This window comes from Rhinatrema bivittatum, chromosome 6, assembly GCF_901001135.1.
Source record: "Rhinatrema bivittatum chromosome 6, aRhiBiv1.1, whole genome shotgun sequence".
Classification (NCBI taxonomy): domain Eukaryota; kingdom Metazoa; phylum Chordata; class Amphibia; order Gymnophiona; family Rhinatrematidae; genus Rhinatrema; species Rhinatrema bivittatum.
The window spans coordinates 51,315,143-51,337,499 of NC_042620.1; the positions used below are offsets into that span (position 1 = coordinate 51,315,143).

The following is a 22,357-nucleotide window of genomic DNA, read 5'->3' on the forward strand; positions in this document are numbered from 1 at the left end:
ACTGCTATATGGTAATGAATATAGTCACATAGGGGGCAGATTTTCAAAGGCTATGCGCGTAACCTGAGAAAATCTTCCCCTGCGCATGCCGAGCCTATTTTGCATAGGCTCAGCAGCACGTGCAAGCCCCGGGACGCACATATGTTCCGGGGCTTTAGGTCCAGGGGGGGCGGGGGGCGACGGTCCGGGGCGGGTCCAGGGGCGGTCTCGAGGCCTCCTTCATGTGGCCGTGCCGGAGGTTCGCTCGCCGGCAGCCGGCCGACGTGCGCAAGATACACCTGCTTTGGGCAGGCGTAAGAAATAAAATAAGGTAGGAGGGGGGATTTAGGTAGGGCTGGGGGAGTGGGTTAGATAGGGGAAGGTGGGGGGCACCAACAAAAAAGTTCCCTCCAAGGCCACTCCGATTTCAGAGCGGCCTTGGAGGGAACAGGGAAAACCATCGGGGCTCTGCGCGCGCAAGGTGCACATATGTGCGCCCCCTGGCACGCGCCGACCCTGGATTTTATAACATAGAAACATAGAAACATAGAAATGACGGCAGAAGAAGACCAAATGGCCCATCCAGTCTGCCCAGCAAGCTTCCCTCATTTTTTCTCTCATACTTATCTGTTTCTCTTAGCTCTTGGTTCTAATTCCCTTCCACCCCCGCCATTAATGTAGAGAGCGGTGATGGAGCTGCATCCAAGTGAAATATCTAGCTTGATTAGTTAGAGGTAGTAGGGGTAGTAACCGCCGCAATAAGCAAGCTACACCCATGCTTATTTGTTTTTACCCAGATTATGTTATACAGCCCTTATTGGTTGTTTATCTTCTCCCCTGCCGTTGAAGCAGGGAGCTATGCTGGATATGCGTGAGGTATCAGTTTTTTTCTTCTCCCCTGCCGTTGAAGCAGAGAGCTATGCTGGATATGCATCGAAAGTGAAGTATCAGGCACATTTGGTTTGGGGTAGTAACCGCCGTAACAAGCCAGCTACTCCCCGCTTTGTGAGTGTGAATCCTTTTTTCTTCTCCCTTGCCGTTGAAGTTATGCTGGATATGCGTGAAGTATCAGTTTTTCTTCTCCCCTGCCGTTTAAGCAGAGAGCTCTGCTGGATGTGTGAAGTAACAGTTTTTCTTCTCCCCTGCTGTTGAAGCAGAGAACTATGCTGGATATGCATTGAAAGTGAAGTATAAGAATGGAGTGATCAAGCTAGTTGAAAGGCATCAGGAATAGAGGAAGGTGGAGGTAGTAATTTGGATATTTGGTTTGGGGTAGTAACCGCCGTAACAAGCCAGCTACTCCCGTCTTTGTGAGTGCAAATCCTTTTTTCCACATTTCCTCTTGTTGTTGAAGCTTAGAGTGATGTTGGAGTCACAGTAACCATGTGTATGTTTATTGAATAAGGGTATTGTCTCCAGGCAGTAGCCATCATTCTGGCGAGTCACCTACTCTTCATTGGCGGCCTCTTGACTTTATGGATCCACAGTGTTTATCCCACGCCCCTTTGAAGTCCTTCACAGTTCTGGTCTTCACCACTTCCTCCGGAAGGGCATTCCAGGCATCCACCACCCTCTCCGTGAAGAAATACTTCCTGACATTGGTTCTGAATCTTCCTCCCTGGAGCTTCAAATCGTGACCCCTGGTTCTGCTGATTTTTTTCTTATGGTAAAGGTTTGTCGTTGCCTTTGGATCATTAAAACATAAAAACATGTGCGCGCATGTTATAAAATTGGGCGTAAATTTGTTCGTGCTGGGTTGTGCGAACAAACCTACGCCCGCACATAAGTTTTAAAATCGGCCCCATAATGATCTGACCTAAAAACATGATTGTGGCATGGAGTAGCTGTAAACCATAGAAGCCAGGGTTCAAATCCCATTGCTGTTCCTTGTGACCTTGTACCTAAGTTTGCTTTAGGTACGAATATAGAGCCTCATTTACAAAGCATTTTGTCCCATAGGCACAGAATGGGAGAAAAGTCTTAGTAAATCAGGCCTTTAGATTGTAAGTCCCTCAGGATTGCTGATGCGTAGGTTCTCCAGTTTTGGTGGTGGGGGAGGGGGGTTATTTTATTTATTAAAAACAAATTTTGATCTCTCTTCCAGATTAAAAATAGCTGAAAGCAAGGCACAATCATCATATAATACACATCAAATGCTTTAAAAGCAAATTATGAAACATCACTAAATCAGCAAATTAAAACAAAAATAAAAAATAACGCTCCCAATCTTAGATATACCTGCTACTACCTTCCTCATCAGTCTTGCACAAGTAACCTTTCTTGCTCATGAGTCAGGTTTTCAACCCTTTTCTAAAATTCAGCATATCTCTCTTCTCAGAGTACATGAGAGTTCGTTCCATAACTTTGGGATTACTGTAGAGAGACCTATATTCTGTGGACGAACTTGTTTAAATGCTTTTGCTGAGGGCAACTGACGCTCTAATTTTAAATTAGATCTAAACTCCTGTTCACTTTTATAACACTGAATATGGCCTTTAAGGTGAACTTTATCTGGTAAGCAAATGATTAAAGGTCTTGGAGCTGAAACAATCTGTCTGTTCTCAAACTTAAAATGGGTAAGAGACCCAGCTCACTAACATGGTGAAAGGCATTGAATGCAAGTGCCTAGTGAGCTATGTTTGGTAAGTAGAACTAGCACTGCAGGATAAACTGAAATTAATATGTGCTGTTTGTGGGGTATTTTTGTAGGAGTGTCATCATCCATACATTTGTTACAGCCAGATAGGCAAGTGATGACACTTAAAATGAGACTCCTTCAGTTGCATGTATTAACTTATTGTTCTGCTTAAGTAGATTCTTGCATTTCTTCTCTGTATGAACATAAATAGCCTGATTTAATCTGCGAGAATTCTGCTTTTTGAGTATTTCAGAATCAATATAACCTATATGGTCTCATACTAATTGAATTTAGAGAATATTTTCTCCTGAGTGCTGCACTGTTTCAGTAAAACATTAAAAAAAAAAAAATCAGGCCGGCTCTGTGGCAGTGCACAGCACTATGAAGGTCAGTTAGATTCCAGAATTGGGCCTTTCATGCCTTGGGTTAGTTGGGCTAGGTATGCTGCAAAGGCAGAATTTACAGCCCTTGGGGGGGGGGGGGGGGGGGAGAGTTGTGGTCATTGCTTTAGGGTGACTACTATTGACAAGTTTCAGAGCTCATGATTTCAGGGTTTTCTGATGCATAAGCCCTGGTTCAGGACCACTGCTGCAATAACCAGACTCTGTGCAAGAAGAGAGAGGGGTGATATAAAAGAGAGGAAAAATCTACAGGTGAATTATGGCTCATGGTGCCAGATCCAATTTGTGGTTCTGACTAACCTGGAAGCACAAAGAAGCAAGAAGAAATTGCCTCATCCAAAAAAGAACTCTCGAAATAAGCTGCACATGTCAAAAAGTAAGAGCTGGACAAACAAATAATGTAAACTGTTAATTATCTAAAACACCACCCAGTATCTAGATATTGCCAGTCAGGTAATGTTTTTGTTTAATTGATGCAGCTTTTAGGTGGAAGCATATATGCACTCTATATATGCTGATTCTGCCAGTTAAAATATCCCATGGAATGTCAAGCCTGCTTGTGCCTCCACCAGTACAAGCAGAGAAGGGTGAACAAAATAAGGGGCATAGAATGGCTCCCCTATAAAGAAGTTAGGGCTGTTCAGTTTGGAGAAAATGACTGAGGGGGGGGGGGGTGTGGATATGATAGAGGTCTACAAAATCAAGAGAGGATTTGAACAGGTTAATGTAAATCAGTTATTTACTCTCAGGTAATATGAGGACTAGAGGGTACTCCAAGAAGTTAGAAGTAGCTCATTTTAAACAAATCGAAGAAAATTCTTTTTCACATAGCATATAGTTAAACTCTGGAATTCATTGCCAGAGGATTTGGTTATGGCAGTTAGTATGACTGGATTTAAAAAAGGTTTGGATAAGTTCCTAGAGGAAAAATTCATAAACTGCTATTAATTAATAAGAAATAGTAGCTCGAGATCTATTTAATGTTTGGGTACTTGCCAGGTACTTGTGGCTTGGTTTGGCCTCTGTTGGAAACAGGATGCTGGGCTTGATGGACCCTTGGTCTGACCCAGTATGGCATATCTTATTTTTGGTTATAGCGTTAAAAATTTGCGGATCCTTATACTGGATTAATCCAAAAAATGAAGCGAAAAAAGATGTTAAATTCAGCATTTCCACCTTTATTCATGAATAGTGAAAGAAGGTTTTGGTCCCCTGACAAGGACCGTGTTTTGCCACATGGGCCGCATCGGGAGGAACAGAGGCCCAAAAAATAAGCTAGTAATAAAACCAAAGAATAAATCAGAGGGATGTAATAAGGATCCATCAAAAACGACGACACCAAACAGCAAAAAATGTCACTAATGTTCACAGAAGTACTAACAAGGAGACTGAAAGAATTTTTTAAACACAGGAAAATTCATAAACCACCTGTATAAAACACATAGGAGTAATATAAACATATAAACCATATATAGAAATGATATAAATAATATAAACAAGGAGATTATCATAAATCCTGTATAAAAAAAAAGGGGGGGCGGAAGAGAGACCAGAGGGAAGGGGAAGGAAGGTTGGGAAAGGAAAGGGGGGGGGGGCGCGAAGGGAAAGAAAAATAGGGGGAGGGGCGATGGGAAGGGAGGAGCAGGGGAGGACCAGGAGAGGGGAAGGTAGGACAAAATCATTAACAGCATTGACGTATGCGGCACCATTTCAATTAGTGTAATGTGACCGGGGGGGGGGGGAGTCAAAAGGAATATCTTATAGTGATGGCAATGAATATCCAATACATGAAGCAGTAATAAAATCCATATACTGTGGGAACAAACAAAAGAGAGGAACAGCTTGAAAACAAAGCATGTATGATCAGAACTTCTTTTTTTTTTTTTTTTTTTTTTTTTTAATTAAGATCTAAGCCAGGGGTCGGGAACCCATGGCTCGCGAGCCAGATATGGCTCTTTTGAGGGCTGCATCTGGCTCGCAGACAGTCGCCACACTTTCCCACTGACCCAGCTGCTCCCCGGTCCTCCTCCGCCCGGGCTTAAAATGCTGTCAGCCCGGGCGGAACGCGGCAGGACAGCTGGAGTCAGCGGCGCCGGCGTGCTCTCTTCGCCCCTCCCCCTCGCGGCCCGGAAGAGGAAGTGAAGAATATCGGGTGCCTGCGCGGCAAGAAGAGGCCACGCTAGTGCGCTCGGCATCGGCCCGAAGAAAAGAAGACTGCAGCGCGGCTCAGAGGAAAATGAAGAGGTTCAACCGCGGCCGATGGGACTCCACCTCCGCGAGGGCTGAAAATGAAGAGGTTAGCGTTGGGAGGCTGCTGCTGCTGCCGCGAGTTCCCGGGGTGGGGGAGAGAGAGAGTGAATGAGCGAGCAAACACACATGCTTGCTCGCTCATTCACTCTCTCTCTCCCCCACCCCGGGAACTCGCGGCAGCAGCAGCAGCCTCCCAACGCTAACCTCTTCATTTTCAGCCCTCGCGGAGGCGGAGTCCCATCGGCCGCGGTTGAACCTCTTCATTTTCCTCCGAGTCGCGCTGCAGTCTTCTTTTCTTCGGGCCGATGCCGAGCGCACTAGCGTGGCCTCTTCTTGCCGCGCACTCACCCGATACTCTCCACTTCCTCTTCCGGGCCGCGGGGGGGGGGGCCTGTGTGTGTGTGTGTGTGTGAGAGATTGCATGTATGTGAATGATTAAGAGCCTGTACATGTGAAAGAGAGTATGTCTGTGATTGAGAGCCTGCCTGTGAGAGAGAGAGAGCATGAATGTAAGTTTACCATTGGGAACCTGTATGTGTAAGTTTGTGATTGAAAACCTGTTTGTGTGAAAGAGTATGTGTGTATGATTGAGATCCTTTGTGTGTGAGAGAGATCATGTGTATGTATGATTAAGAGCCTGTGTGTATAAGTAAGAGAGAAATCATGTGTGTCTGTGTGTGATTGAGAGCTGGTTTAGGTGATGGAGCATGTGAGTATGTGATTGAGAGCCTGTGTTTAAATGAGAGAGAGAGAGACCATGTGTGTCTGTGTGTGATTGAGAGCTGATTTAGGTGTGAGGGAGCATGTGAGTATGTGATTGAGAGCCTGTGTGTAAATGAGAGAAAGAGAGGACATGTTTGTAAGCATGTGAATGAGAGTCTGTGTGTGAGAGAAAAAGACAGCATGTATTTATGTGATTGAAAGCCTGTGTGTGTGTGTAAGCGTGAAAAGATAGACAGCATGTGTGTAAATGTGTAATTAAGAGCCTATATAAGTGAGTGAGAAAACATGTGTATATGTGAGTACTGAGAGCATGTGTGTATAGGTGTGTCATTGAGAGCCAGTGTGAGAGAGCGCTGGAATATGACAGAGAGGAGAAAGTTCCAAGCAAACCACCCCACCTCCTGCTAATTCAGAACAATCTCAGGACACCTGGATATCAAACGTTCCCAGGTATGCAGAACAAAAAAATTTTTGTATCCTTATTATTTTTCATTACTGGGTCTTTGTGTCTGCTATTTTGAAATATTTTGTTGGTATCTGGAAATGTTTTATGTGTTTTTAATTATTGGATATTCCACTCATTAGCTGTTTCGAAATATGTTCTTTTTGTTAGTACAGTTTTACTGCTGATGATTTTATATTTCTTGATTTGTTTTATAAGGATGGGTGATGTTTCTTTTTTCCTTTGTTACACTGCATACAGAGACTCTGGCTTGTTGCAGTTTCCAATTCAGTTTTTTCTGCATGCTTCTTGTTATGCGTTTTGGTCTCTTTATTCTATGTTAGGTGAGGGACAGCACGTGATTCAGGTGAGGTTTTCTGCTGGTGTGTTGTTTCTGTGTAGGACTCTATAGCAGCCTGGCTTGGTCCGTTTTCCTAATAGGAGATGTATTGGTGTCTTAAGGCCTGGTGTAATATTTTCAGAGACTTATTGTACTTTAAAAGTGTGATCTTACATAAAATGCACACATTTACTTATATTTAGTTTTAAACATATTGTATGGCTCTCATGGAATTACATTTTAAAATATGTGGCGTTTATGGCTCTCTCAGCCAAAAAGGTTCCTGACCCCTGATCTAAGCGATGAAAAACAGATACCTGTCAATATATTGTGTGAAGCTCCTTAAGGAGGGTAATCCAAGATGGAGTAAACTGGACAAGGGAAAAAAAGTAAGACAAAACGCACATTGGAGGAGATGTATTTAGTGACTGAGCATGTGAAAAAATATACCAGAAGGGAAGTCCGAAAAACATACCTTCCACGCATAAGGCAGAACGGGCTTTAAACTGTCGGGCAGATCTTTCAGACTGGAATATACAAAATACAGAGGGACAGAAAAAGCTCTGATTTATAAACCATTATTTAATTAAGCTATAAAAGAAAAGAGAAATATTCAAAAGTGTTGTAGAAAGAAAGGGTAGTCAACTAGGAAGGATCAAAAGGGCTTGCCTGGAACAATAAATCAGTGGATTCTCTGCAGGGCTGTCTCAGCGTCGACGCTCCCGCATTTAAATAAGGGGCAGGGAATGTTAACTGCGTGAAAAATAACCATGAGGGAATTTAAAGGCCCAGAGCAAGAGTGTCAGACGGACCAGAAAGGGAAGAGGCATAAGAATGGAATTAAGAAGGTTAAGGAATGCAAAGCACGAAAAAGCTGAAAGGGTGTAGCGATTCTATTACTGTTTCATGTATGGATATTGATTGCCATCACTATAAGGTATTCCTTTTGACTTTCTCTAAAACTCTCCCTCCCGTTCTTCCCCTCCCCCCCCCCCCCCCCCCCCCCTCTCCTGTAGGTTCTCTTTAAAATCGCTATACCCTTTCAGTTTTCCAGCTTCTTTTTTCAAGCAGTCCTTGTTTTGGTAAATATTTTTCAATTCCAATACATAACCTCTTACTACCTCCACCCCCCACCCCCTGTCACCTTACACCAATTGAAATGGTTCCACATACGTCAAAGCTGATAATGATTTTGTCTAATCTTCCCCTCCACTGGTCCTCCCCTGCTTCTCCTTCCCTTCCTTTCCCTTTCCCTTCCTTTTCTCCCACCACTACCCTCTTCCCCCCCCCCCCCTTTTTATACAGGATTTATGATAATCTCCTTGTTTATATTTATTGTTAGTAACTGATTTCTTGGGCCTCCGTCCCTCCCGACGCAGCCCATGTGGCGAAACACTGTCCATGTCGGGGGACTGAAACCTCCTTTCAACTATTCATGAATAAAGGTGGAAATGCTGAATTTGACATCTATTTTTTTTTTTAGCTTCATTTTTTGGATTAATCCAGTATAAGGATCCACAAATTTTTAGTGCTATACCATTTGTTATTGTGGTTTCTAACAATTGTGTATACCGCTTATCTCCATTTCCCATTCGATATCTTATGTTCTCACACAGTGATGGTGGAGTCAACAACACACACACATAGAACAATATATAATATAAAGAATGTGTGGCTAGACATAAATCACTGGTCAATACATCTCCAAAAATTTATTTTTTATATAACAAAATTACATGAACAACTAATACAGAACACTCTTGTAATTCAAAAGAAACCCCTTGAACTACAAGTGTTCTGTATTAGTTATTCATGTAGTTTTGTTATATAAAAATAAATTTTTGGAGATGTATTGACCAGTGATTTATGTCTAGCCACACATTCTTAATATTGTGTATCTTATTTTCTTACAGCATGTATCAACATCATGATAGAAGTCTACAAGGAGCAACAGAGGGTAAAACCCAATTTTCGGTAGAAGTCTGCCTTTGGGAGTCTGATATCTTGACTTTGGCATTGATTTTGGCTTCTGCTGTTGATGGATTTTTTTATTTCTCTTAATTTATTTTCCCCATCCTAAGATCCTTTCCTGTTCTAAGGGATTAGAGCCGAACTTGGACTCTGTGTCCAATCCACCAAGACAATCTTCTTATCGCAAGTTCTTCACCTCAAGACATTATCTTACTCTTTCTTACAGTATCTCTAAAGCCAGCTTCTCTGAGTTCTTGTAATTGAGTGCCTCAGGGGACTTGAGTAACTGTGACTCCTTTTCTGCCATAGCCAATTTCAGGAAGCAGATGTGAGAACATTCTCACACCGGTCGGACTCTGAGTAGAGAAGTGGATGCAAAGCACAATAGTCAATGAAGAAAGCTATATCAAGAAATGGCAGATTGTCCTCTTTCTACTTGTTAAGTAGTGACATCAGATTATCATCAAGGCAGGACTCATGCATGCAGTTTTGTTTTGTTTTTTTGTTAAAGTGCATTTTAGTTTTCTTAGTATAGTGCATCAGTGGTGAATACTTATGTTTTCTGGCAAATATAAATTAGGATAAATCTTTATTAAGTTGTATTGCAATTTCAGAAGGCATTCCCATTGTGGAGAATGGGAAGCATGTTGATATCCCTTACTGCTCTGCAGCTGCTTCTGACACAAAGTGGATACTCCCACCAGTTATAATTTTCACTAATAATAATGTTCTATATATCTCGACGAGTACTTGGTGTGAAAGCTGCTATGCCATTGGGTTTGCAGAGAAGTGGTGATTGTTTTTTTGGCTAGACAATATCTCACCTTCTGTTTTGATGATGGGAGTTCCTCTTAAATATTTGTCATAATATGGTGTGTGCGCATATAATTATAATACAAAAAATCTTTTTGAAAGTTTGACTTTTCACTTTTTACTTGTAAATTAAACATGGTAATGACACTATCACAACTTCCACTTAGGTCAAAGAAGCTTCTGTTGTGATTCACTTTCAGTATAATCTTAACTGTAGGTATTAACTTAGCCTATAAATAAAAACAGTTTATACAAAATCAGAGAAATATTTCATAGATGTGGTTTTGGAAAGTGTGTGATTGAGTTAATCAGGAGTAGGAGAATAATCATATGTATTAGTACATTTTGGGGGGGGAAGGAATTGGGTGGGGGAAAGGGATTCTTAATAAAACTGTGGATAGATGATGCCTGTTAAACCAAAAAAGGCCATTGTATCTTCCGACCAGGAAGAAGGCTAGATTTTGACTGGTTTATGCAAAGAAGTATGGGGGAGGCTGCTTCTATTGCCTGCATACAATAAACATGCAGCTTTACAATTACTTGCTGGGAAAGCATCTGAATTGCAGACACTACACATGGGAATAAAAATATTACTCTAAAAATTAATGGCTCATAAATATACCAAGACATTCTAAAGTCTGCATATTTTTAAACATCCTCTTAAATATTTATATAACTTTGCAAGGGCATTCATACAGGTGCAGATCATATCAGCATAAGTTATGAAGAATCTATGCCACACCACTATAATCAATATCTTTAAAAATAAATAAATAAATAAATAAAAAGTTGTTTGTGTGCAAAGTTAAAAAAAAATGCAATAAAAATCAAACTACAAAGACAGAGAAAACATGTTGAAATACTTTCTTGTTCTTCCTGACCTGATCATGTTTAGACATGTGCACCTTTATCTGGGGAACTTCATAATGTAACATTCTTGCTTCAAATAAGCCTTTGCAAATTTTTCTCACTACAAATAAGTCTGTTGTCTTTCCAACCATAATTACTGGTATCTCAAAGTTTTAACACTTGGGAAAATCCTTAGAAAGTCAGCAGAGATGCAAAAGGAAGATTTTGAACACGTTTTTCTTTTTTTTTTTTTAAGGTCGCATGCACCTACCGTGGCCAGTCGTTTTGAGTATAATGTAGCCCTCTTCACATACACCATTTCCTGCTGTCAGCTGGATATGGGAAAGGCAATGAGTGCAACTGGGTTTAAAAAGATTTGGACAAGTTCCTGGAGCAGAAGTCCATAAACTGTTATTAACCAGGTAGACTTGAGGAAAGCCATTGTTTATCCCTGGGCATAAGCAACATGGAATGTAAGAACATATGAAGTTTCCATACTGGGTCAGATTTAGCATCAAGCTTAGTATCCTGTTTTAAACAGTGGTCAATTGAGGATACAAGTACTTGGCAATTACCCAATCAAAATATATCCCATGCTACTAATTCCAGTAATAAGAAATGGCCCTAAGTCAACTTGATTAATAGCAGTTTTCCACCAGGAACTTGTTCAAACCTTTTTTTAAACCTAGCTATGCCAACTGGCATATATATACCGAACTGGCATTATATACCGAAGTGGTATGCACAAGTGCATGAACTCCGGTATATAAAAGCCTTTAAATAAAGTAAATAAATAAACTGCCTTATCCATATCCTCTGTGAATGAATTTGAGCTTAATTGTGCATTGAGTGAAAAATAATTTTCTCAGATTTTGTTTTAAATGAGCTACTTGCTAGCTTCAAGAAGTTCCCACTAGTCCTTCTGTTATCTGAAAGAGTAAATAACCAATTCATGTTTACCGACTCTAGTCCTCTCATGATTTTATAGATATCTTATAACTTTTATAGGTAGCCCTTCACCAGAATTAAATGTCAGAAAACTGCTTCTGCTGGGAGATTCAATTATCGAACAAATTGGGGAGAATATTTTGATGCCTTCCAGGATTCTCAGCCAGTAGAAATACAAACCAGGCCCTGCTGGCGAGGCAGAGAGGAGCTTTGTTCTTGCCTTGGGAAATATCTTTGAGCCCTCCGGACCCTCGACCCCCCCCCCCCCCCCCCAATCCTTTCGTCGCCGACTATGCTAAGGCGCCAGGTGATGACCTCATAGAGCAGCCTCAGTCGGATGGAGCTGCCGGAGTTCTGCTTGATCGGGTGCCGAATTCTCTCGCCAATCAGCACCTGGGGGCTTCCTTGGAGAAGAGGAGTGGTTAGTGGAGTTGCCTCCTCGGTTTCATCGGAGGGGAATGTCTATGCTGCTGGAATTGGAGCTGGTGCTGTTCAGCACCCCTTGGAGATTTTAAAACCGGCTAGGGTTATTCTTGCGTCCCTTTGGGACTTAATCGCAATCCCAGCGCTTGGAGACGCTCTCTAAAAACAAATTTGGACACAGTTGCACAAGATCATCAGCAAACTCTTCAGGAGCATTCCTTTTCCATTCAGGCTCTGGGGAATGATATTTAAAGTCTCCAGGCTTCTAATGCTGCAGTTATTCGTGAACGTATGTTTTCCTTAAAGGTTGGAATTTATGGAAAATTTTCTGAGGCATTTGAACTTACATTTGTTGAATTTCCTCAAGGTTCTTGGTGAATTACCTTTAAAAGATACATGGTTGATGTTTTAAAGATCTCTTCTGATTTGGTTCCAGCTGTAAAGAAGATTGTGTTTCTTCCTCAGAGACAGAGCCTTGCCCAGTCTAGTTTTCCTAATAATCAGGTTGATACTGTAACGTGCGGTTGAAGATTTCCCGTCGGTAACGTGCTGGGAGCGCATAATTCGGACACGTAAGGTGATCCAGCGATGCAGTCTCCAGTTTCACGCGTCCTTAGCGCTTCTTAAAACAGACGCATAACCCTTTCCGCACGCAGCATGTATATGATATGTAAATGAACGAATTAGCTGTATAATGAAGGAATTAGCTATTCCCCTCCGATACTGTGACGCGCGCTCAGATTATCTCCTTTGTAACCCGCTATTTTGCCGCGTCCTTAACCTGTTAGTTTACCGCCTACCCTCTACTTGGTGTTAGTGTGGTGTTCGAAAATTAAAATGGGAATAAAGTGTAAAAAATGGGGGTAAAACCGTAAAGTGTAAAAAACATTGCAGCGTAAGTTGTTTATATATATGTATAAATACCTGTCACTTTCCGAATCCCCCAGGCGTGCGGTCATCGAGGCGGTGGCGGGAGCCGGCGGGCGGATGGGCGCCCATTCATCCAGGCGGCGGCGGCAGCCAGCGAGCGGGTGGGCGCGCGTTGGATCCAGGCGGCGGTGGGAGCCGGCGGGCGGGTGGGCGCGTGTTCGATCCAGGCCGCGGCCGGGTGGGCGTGCATTCATCCAGGCAGAGGGAGCCGGAGGCCGCTTTCGCCGCCGGCTCCCTCTGCCTGGATGAATGCACACCCACCCGGCCGCCTTGAGCGCTGAAATCGGGTGGAGAGGAGAAGGGACTACCGTAGCAGGCCTGAGCCTTGCTACTTTTTCGGTTTTTTTTTTTTTTTGCTTCGGGAGGAGGGGACAGGACTGGGGCTGCATCGGAGACCGGACGGGGCCAGGGCAGGTAAGCGGGGGCTGGGGGAAAGTTTGCTGAGCATCGGGGAACATAACTGTCCACTTCCTGGTACCTGTCATTTCAAATGTCATTTGAAATGACATTTGAAATGACAGATACCAGCGTGGCCGTGAAGCGTTAGGCCCGCGAACCCAGGATACTGTATAGGCGCTCTATACAGTAAAATGGGTTGCGCGGGCCTAACGCTTGCCTAAGGCTTCGCAGCCACGGCATGCATTTGCATGCAATTTGAAGAGAGTATCGAGCGGTAGGTGAAGAGAACTGTGCGTGCGGGGAACGAGGGTGCGCCTGACACTGCCGCACTGTTTCTACCGCGGCCTTAGAGTATCGATCTGAATGTGGGGAATTTTTCAAATTTGTCTGAATATTTAGAAAATGCCAATGTGGAAGTGACTGAAAGATTTACTCTGCTAGTGTCTTTTTTTTTTTTTCTGAGCTGGATTGTCATGATATTATTTTAAGAGCATAAATGTTCTCTTTTTGGGTGGCATAGTCAGAGTTTATCCAGACCTTGCCAGAGTTACTCAATTGCTTCGTAAAGCTTTTTTGAATATGCATTCTGAAGTTACTACCTTAGGCGCAAGTTTCTTGTTACAATACCCTTGTAAATGTATAATTAAGCTGCGAGATAATACTTATATTTTCTTTAGTCCAGAGCAGCTGTGGGAATTTTTCAATGCTAGAGTGACAGTTCCTGCTATTAATTTGTAGAATTGTTGGGCCATGTTATAATATACAGAGTCTCTCACGTTGCATTTCTAGATTTACATGTTACAATTGTTCTCTCTTTCTTTCCTCCCCCTCTTAGTTTCTTCTATGATGGATGAGAGATTGATGTTTTCTTTTCTTTTTTTTATGTTCTTTATATTAAGAAATTTCTTAATTGGTACTCTCAACTTCCATTACAAAGTTTTACACATTTTTTTTCCATCGGGACGGTAAGGTAAAAGCCTCATGAAGATGAATTTACATGTGATGAACGCTATTAGCTTCCCGCTTATTTGGACATGAGTTTTGGACTCGCTAATCCCCTTATTGCATGAGGGATTTGGATGCACGTCCAAGCGCCGGTAAAGTCATGCGCTCATCCTGTTAGTTGTTGAATGCTAACTTTTGTTCCCTCATCTTACAGACTAAAACGCTTTCCCACTTCAAATCAAAAATAGTTTTTTCCAGATTAGAATGTTTTTATCAAGTAATATATGGTAATATATGCTTATTCAACTAATATTTTCTGTTTGTTAATGTGTTTAATCATATGTTTTTATACTTTTTTTTTTAGGTTTTTGAAAGGTATGGTATACTTGATCAGAAACTGTATAGTTCACTGCAAGACTCTACACTGGTGACAAGGACATGGGACTCCTGCCACTTTCAAGATGGCTCATTGCAACTAACATCCTTGTTGACTACTGTGAAAAGGAACCTTGGATTTTATTTTATTTTTGTGGGATACCACAAATACATAGCCCTATGGTATGTCAGGTAATAAAGTACATTTCTCAAAAGTAGCTAATGCAGAAATATACGAAAGCAAAGAGTAATTTTACAGTTTACCAGATCAAAATAAGACAGCAGGAACTGTTTTAAAAATATTTATGGAGAAGCCTAAAACCAACTCAATTCATATCATTATCAATTAGGTAAAGAGATTTGTTTGCCAAGAGCAGGATTACATGCTTGAGAGAGTAAATGTTTAAATAGTCATAAAAGACAAAATATTTAGGATGATAAAAATGTTTTGAGTCTTATTTATGTATCCAATATTTTAGTTATGTTATTTCTTAATATCCCAGATGACCTGGATGGGGGGAAGAGGAGAGGTTCAGTCTTTGATTCCTTAATCTTTGAATACTTTAAGGAGGCTATCTTGTCCTTAATAGAAATTTGCTTTCTTATTAGAATTGTTTTTCACTTGGTTGATATCTGTGTGTAATCTGAAATTTTGAGTATTTTTTGGGCTTCTCCATAAGATGTTTTTCTAAACTACAGGTGTTGCAGATGTCCGATTTGTGTCAAAGTAGTTCCAAAATTTCAAAACTAATAAGCATTTCTTATACTTCTTGTTTGTTTGCTGCTATTTAAGGTCTGTAGAACTTTACTTTTGTAAATCAACAGTCCTTCCTGTATACAATACATTTGGAAATTTACGGTGGGTAAGAAGACAAACTCTGTATCAAGACCAGTGGTCTTAAAAGTTTTTTCCCCATTTTTGTGTCTAGTGGGGAAAATGCTTCGTACATCTGGCCCTTAGCAATCTTAGTGGTGGTTCTGTGTTTTGTTTCTCACCTTAAGCATATCAAGAAAAATGTCTAGGTGTGACTCTCTGAGCATGCTTTTCAGGGTTCTTGAACTTGATTGTTACATGTGTCTTTACTAAGGCTGAAGGAAATTGAGAAATCTATCTAGAGCTATGTTTATTTTTATTTCTAATTGCTTGAAGGTTAATTGATTTTTGTTTTGATTTTAGAGGATTATTAATTTATTTGGAATTTTGTACTTCACCATCCTGTGTTTAAAGGGAAAGAAAATAATCAAATACTGATAAATATATAAAATTAATAACTTAATTTCTCCTGGAAAAATTAAAATTGTTGCAGTCAGTCTCCATTCCTTTTCTTTTTCTAGAAACTTTGTTTCAGGTTACCAGTTCATTGCTACTTGTGAGGCTCCTAATTATCTGTAGGTGTATGAAGGACAGTTTGCAAAGACTTTTTTATCCTGATATGTCTGAAAAGTGTTTCAGGCTTCTACAATGCACATACTTTTAACTGGATTGCAAGGAGGAGTTCTTGGGGGCATTTTTATGTCCGGAGTTGAAAACGGACTATTTTCTGCCTTAACAAATGAATTGCTCTTTGATAACTAGTGGCCTGATGTAGTAATTTTTATGTCCATGGGGAAAAATTTTCAGTATGTTGGGTCTTAGTTGAAGAAGATAGGATTAACACTCATTTTCTCTTCTAGCTAACTTAGAATTAACCACAGTTACTATGAAAACAAAGCATGCTGTAGAAATACTGGTCCCAGTGGTTTTGTAAGGCTTAGTTGCTTCCTGTGCATATTTTAATTTTGCTGCACATAGGAGGACTTACTGCTTTTTGGGGTGTTTTGAGTGTTATAATTACTAGACTTGTCCAGTCTTACCTCTTTAGGAGGTTACCCTCCCCCTGACCTGAGTAGTGTATGAATATTATGTGCACTCTGCAGAGAGTTTCATCAATTCTGTTAATTTGGCATGTCACTAATCTCTCTCCTCCTCATACTGTTTCTATTCCTGCTTACCCTCAAGGGAATCTTGAAAATAATGTCATCTCCCTTAATGTTAAAGCACAGGATCATATCTGAAGCAATGCTTCCACCTTCCTGTTGCCTTGGAAACAACCAGCTCTCTGCTAGTGAATTCAGTTTGTTTTGCAGATCAGTTCCTAACACTTCTTTAAACATAATAATGAAACCTTTTTTTTTTCTTGAATTAAGAAATCTATTCAATGATGAGACAAATTCTATAAATGCCAAAACTACACTTGTTATAAACAGTGCATAAATCAGGCAGGGTGCATTGATAATTGATTTCCCTTTTACATGAACAAATGACTCGAGGAAGAGTCTAGGTGCATAGCTTTAATGATTTTTCTTAGATCTCTAATTACAGGAACATCAAACATTTGTACCCTTACCGCTTTAAAGATAGCCAAATATGCCATCTGATTTCAGTAATAAAGTACACTGTTCCAAATCTTTGATACTGATCTGTATTATATTTCTATGAAGTGTTCCATTTTTATATCATTCTACCCAAATTTCTCACAGGACAAGCAGGATGGTTGTCCTCACAAATGGGTGACATCGAGGATGGAGCCCACCACGGAAAACTTCTGTCAAAGTTTAAACAGAACTTTGACTGGCCCCTACTGGGCATGCCCAGCAAGGCACTGACCCTGCAGCCAGCAGGGGTCTCCCTCCAGTCTTCTTTTTTCCGCGCAGCAGCTGCCACGCGGTGAAAGGAGCTCTCTTACCACGTTCCTGACAGGAATTCGGTTTTTTCTTTCCGAAGAAAATTTGCCCCTCAGGGGTCTCCCTTCGACAAATTTTTGTCACCTTCGCGGAATCCGGTAAGTTTTTTGCCGATTTTCATCGACTGCCGTCGATTTTGGCCCTTGAGGCCTGTTGGCACTTACCGATCCCGCGGCTAAATTTGGCCCTAGGCCATGGCGACGGGGTTCCGTCGTTGTCCGGATTGCACCCGGACTATGTCCATCACAGACCCCCATAGGGTCTGTGTTCTGTGTTTGGGAAGTGAACATGATGTCCTGACTTGCACTAAATGTGCCCTAATGACACCTAAGGGTCGTAAAGCCAGGATGGAGAAGATGGGGCTCCTCTTCCATGCACCCACCCCAACACCATCGATAGCATCGACGTCATCGGAACCGGCACCGTCGAAGTTGCACCACCACAGTCAACCCTCCGGTGACCGTCCATCACCGATGACTTCTCGGCCGTCGACTCCTGTCCCCTCCCCGGATGGGCGAGGAGATCGGAAGGACAAGCATCGCCATCGGCGGCACAAGTCTCGGCCCGTCGAGGATCCACAGCCATCGACCTCTGAACAGGCCGAGCCACCGACAAAAAAGCCTCGGTCAGACCTGGCACCGTCCACGTCTCGTTCGCAGGCACCGAGGAAACCCTCACCCTCTCGGGGTGTGGGAGCCGTGATCCCACCGGTTACGGTGGTCCCTCCGGCTCTGCCTCAGCCTCCCTCTCCCGTCGAGCCGGGTATCGTTACCCCTGGTCTCCGGGCAGAACTGGACCGGCTGGTCCAGGAGGCCATCGAGAAAGCGATGCAAAGGTTCCAGCCTCCACCGGCACCGACACCAGCACCGACTCTGGCACCACCTCAGGCACCGACCTCGGCACCGACTCCGCCACCGAGGAGAGAACCGACCACCGAGCCTCTAGTGGAAGCGCTGGCACCGCTACTGAATCGTATGGAGGCACTCATGCGGGCCCTTCCATCGGTGATTCCAGTAGCACAGACTACACCATCGTCTCCGGCAGGATTCTCATCGACAGGAGAAACACCGTTTCGGATTCCCCCGTCCGGAGTAGTCCCATCGGTGCCTTCGCATACCTCTCCACCGATTTATCCCTCGGCTCCATCGATTCCAAGACCGGCACCGATTCCATCGGCAGCCCCGAAGCCCTCGATGCCGTTTACAGTTCCGCTTGCAGCACCGATTCCATCCAGATTTCCATCGATGCCTTTGGATCCTCAACCAGGTCCTTCAGGTCTGCAAGCCCCACATGATCCTTATGATACCTGGGGTGATGATACATCTTCTGATACAGATTTGCCATCCCCACCATCTCCTACAGAGAGTAGAAAACGATCTCCTCCTGAAGATCTCTCCTTTATTAATTTTGTAAAGGAGATGTCAGAAATTGTACCTTTTCAGTTGCAATCTGAGACCGATGACAGGCACCAAATGATGGAACTGCTCCAATTTCTGGATGCCCCAAAAATCATCGCTTCCATCCCCATTCACCAGGTATTTCTGGATCTTTTAAAGAAAAACTGGGAATCTCCTTCATCTGTGTCACCAGTTAATAAGAAAGCTGACTCCACATACCTCGTTCAGTCAGCACCAGGATTTCAGAAGCCTCAACTGGATCATCGCTCTGTTGTAGTTGAGTCTGCACAAAAGAAGGCCAAGCGCCTAAAACCACACTCTTCCACTCCCCCTATCAAGGACAACAAATTCCTAGATAGTGTGGGACAGAAAGTGTATCATGGGGCCATGTTGATATCTCGCATAGCTTCATACCAACTTTACATGACTCAATACAACAGAGCTATCCTTAAACAGATGCAGGACTACGCTGACACGTTACCGGACCAATACCAGCCACAGCTTCAAGCCCTTCTTCACAAAGGATTTGAAGCTGGGAAGCACGAGATCAGAACGGCCTACGATATCTTCGATGCTTCCACAAAAGTCTCAGCTACTGCCATTTCAGCCAGACGTTGGGCTTGGTTAAAGTCATCTAACCTTCGCCCAGAGGTCCAGGATCGTCTAGCCGATTTACCCTGCTTAGGGGACAATCTGTTTGGAGAACAGATTCAACAAATTGTGGCAGAATTGAAGGATCACCACGAGACGTTGAAGCAACTTTCGTCTGTTCCATCTGAGGTATCCTCCAAACCACCACCTAAGAAGGACTCTAAAAAGTCTTTCTTTCGGCCACGTCGTTATTATCCTCCGTCGGCTAGGCCTCGTCCGGCTCGATCCTCCACTAGACCTCAGCCACGCCAACCTCGAAAACAAAGACCTGCTGTGGCCCCACCTCCTGGGCCTGTGGCAGGCCTTTGACTTTCCGGTACGGAGCACATGCCACATCCCACTTCCCAAAGAAAAAACATGTCATGTATAGATGTGGGTAGAGTTTACCTTCATACGATAGGACCTCGAGGTGGTTCCACTATCGTGTCTGTGAGCCAGCAGTGGCTTCTAATCATTAGGTAACTCTACCAGAATGGTTAAATATTGTTATAATCCACAAACGCTGCACTTATCTCATATTAACTCAGTCTGTCTCGAGCTGCCCGACACCACGGTGTTTCGGAGCTGCGGCTCCTTCTTCAAGGGCGGGACGTTTAAACGAGAAGCTGCTAAATTGTTGCAGAATGCTGTATAACATAAAAGACATACCATTACTTACATCCTGAATATTCGTGACTTATAAATGCCACTGAATGTGGTCACTATGCATCCGAGCTGATACATACATGCTGTTGCGGCGTTGTCGAAGACGTGGACTAGGCGTTAGTGTGGCGGTCAAGAATGCTCCGCTGAAAAAGATTTTTGTGAATGCTCAAAGTGCTTGATCAACCTTTTAATTGTGCTGCACGATGTTACCTCCAGTTTTATGATAGGCGGGTACTTACGGAGTTTGAAGCGGCTGGTTCTTGAGCGGCTGCTTTCACTAAGGCGAGAGCGGGCTTGCTGAACGCCATTTTTAAAGGATGCTGTCATGATGACGTGGGAGGGTGGTGCTGATGACGTGCAGCTGTGCTGACGCAATGAGTGGACAGTTGATGTCTGTAGTATTAGTTACGTCGCTGACAGATTTCAGATCATCGTCATCCACTCTATTTTGTCATTTAATCCTTCCGGTTCCAGGGAACTGAGGCGGTAAATCCATTCATTTTCTTTGCGATTGAGAGTGTTATCTCTATCTCCCCCTCTCCATGCGGATCGAGTATGTTCCAAAATTATCCATGTAAGATCTCCAAATGTGTGTCCTGAGTCGATGCAATGCTGCACCGTAGGAGCTTTCGCATCCTTGTTATTAATACGGCATTTGTGCTCGGTAAGCCTGATCCTGATTTTCCGTGTTGTTCTTCCTACGTAGATCTTGGGACAGGGGCACTGCAGTGCATAGATGACGTAGTCGGTATTGCAATCTACATCATCATTTAATTTTACTGCCTGTCCTGTGCGAGGATGATGCCATACGATGCCAAGATGTGCTTGTGGACAAAAAATACATTTGCCACAGGCGGTTTGTCCGGTGATGACTGGTTTCACTAGTTCCGGTAGTGCTGCCTTGATCACATGCTGCCGTATGTTACGGCCTCTTGAATACGAGAACATGGGCTGATTGGTAAATTCTGGATAAGGACTGAGGACATGCCAATATTTTATAAGTACATTCCTTATTTGCGCGGTGAGTTGTGTGTGTGGTAATACACAAATTAAATCTGGAGCATCTGGTTTGGTCTTATATTGGAGGAGACTGGTCCTATCTGAAAATGTTGCTCGTTTATATGCATGTCTAATAACCTGTTTAGGATAGCCTCTGACCCTGAACCGTGTGGTCAAAGCCTGTGCCTGTGTGTGAAAGTCTTCTGGTTCTGAACAAAGTCTACGTATCCTGAAAAACTGCCCCACCGGTAGACCCTCCTTGAATCTTCTGGGGTGATGACTATCAAAACGTAATAAATTGTTGCGGTCTGTCGGTTTTCTGTATAGAGTGGTCTGCAGAGTCGATCCAGTCTTGATGATATTGATATCCAAATATGATATCGAACTTTTGTGATATGTGATTGTGAATTTCAAATTGGGATGGGCCTGATTCAACCACTGGTGGAATTGTAATAGAAGGGCTTCTGTTTCTGTCCAGACGAAAAATATGTCGTCTATGTCAAACAATGGACAAGGTATATAGACGACATATTTTTCGTCTGGACAGAAACAGAAGCCCTTCTATTACAATTCCACCAGTGGTTGAATCAGGCCCATCCCAATTTGAAATTCACAATCACATATCACAAAAGTTCGATATCATATTTGGATATCAATATCATCAAGACTGGATCGACTCTGCAGACCACTCTATACAGAAAACCGACAGACCGCAACAATTTATTACGTTTTGATAGTCATCACCCCAGAAGATTCAAGGAGGGTCTACCGGTGGGGCAGTTTTTCAGGATACGTAGACTTTGTTCAGAACCAGAAGACTTTCACACACAGGCACAGGCTTTGACCACACGGTTCAGGGTCAGAGGCTATCCTAAACAGGTTATTAGACATGCATATAAACGAGCAACATTTTCAGATAGGACCAGTCTCCTCCAATATAAGACCAAACCAGATGCTCCAGATTTAATTTGTGTATTACCACACACACAACTCACCGCGCAAATAAGGAATGTACTTATAAAATATTGGCATGTCCTCAGTCCTTATCCAGAATTTACCAATCAGCCCATGTTCTCGTATTCAAGAGGCCGTAACATACGGCAGCATGTGATCAAGGCAGCACTACCGGAACTAGTGAAACCAGTCATCACCGGACAAACCGCCTGTGGCAAATGTATTTTTTGTCCACAAGCACATCTTGGCATCGTATGGCATCATCCTCGCACAGGACAGGCAGTAAAATTAAATGATGATGTAGATTGCAATACCGACTACGTCATCTATGCACTGCAGTGCCCCTGTCCCAAGATCTACGTAGGAAGAACAACACGGAAAATCAGGATCAGGCTTACCGAGCACAAATGCCGTATTAATAACAAGGATGCGAAAGCTCCTACGGTGCAGCATTGCATCGACTCAGGACACACATTTGGAGATCTTACATGGATAATTTTGGAACATATTCGATCCGCATGGAGAGGGGGAGATAGAGATAACACTCTCAATCGCAAAGAA

The 22,357-nt window shown here is 42.8% G+C and overlaps 1 protein-coding gene across 10 annotated transcripts in view; it reads left to right on the forward strand.

Annotated features, from left to right (window-relative positions):
• R3HDM1 (R3H domain containing 1) overlaps positions 1–22,357 on the forward strand; it is a 476,151-nt gene that overhangs the window by 74,938 nt on the left and 378,856 nt on the right. For 9 of the 10 annotated variants that reach the window (XM_029605380.1, XM_029605379.1, XM_029605383.1 and 6 more), the window contains exon 2: positions 14,416–14,609. The gene's annotated coding sequence lies outside the window, so the exon portion shown is untranslated. Of the gene's footprint in view, positions 1–14,415; positions 14,619–22,357 lie in introns of all 10 variants that reach the window. The other variant, XM_029605381.1, reaches the window with a different exon arrangement.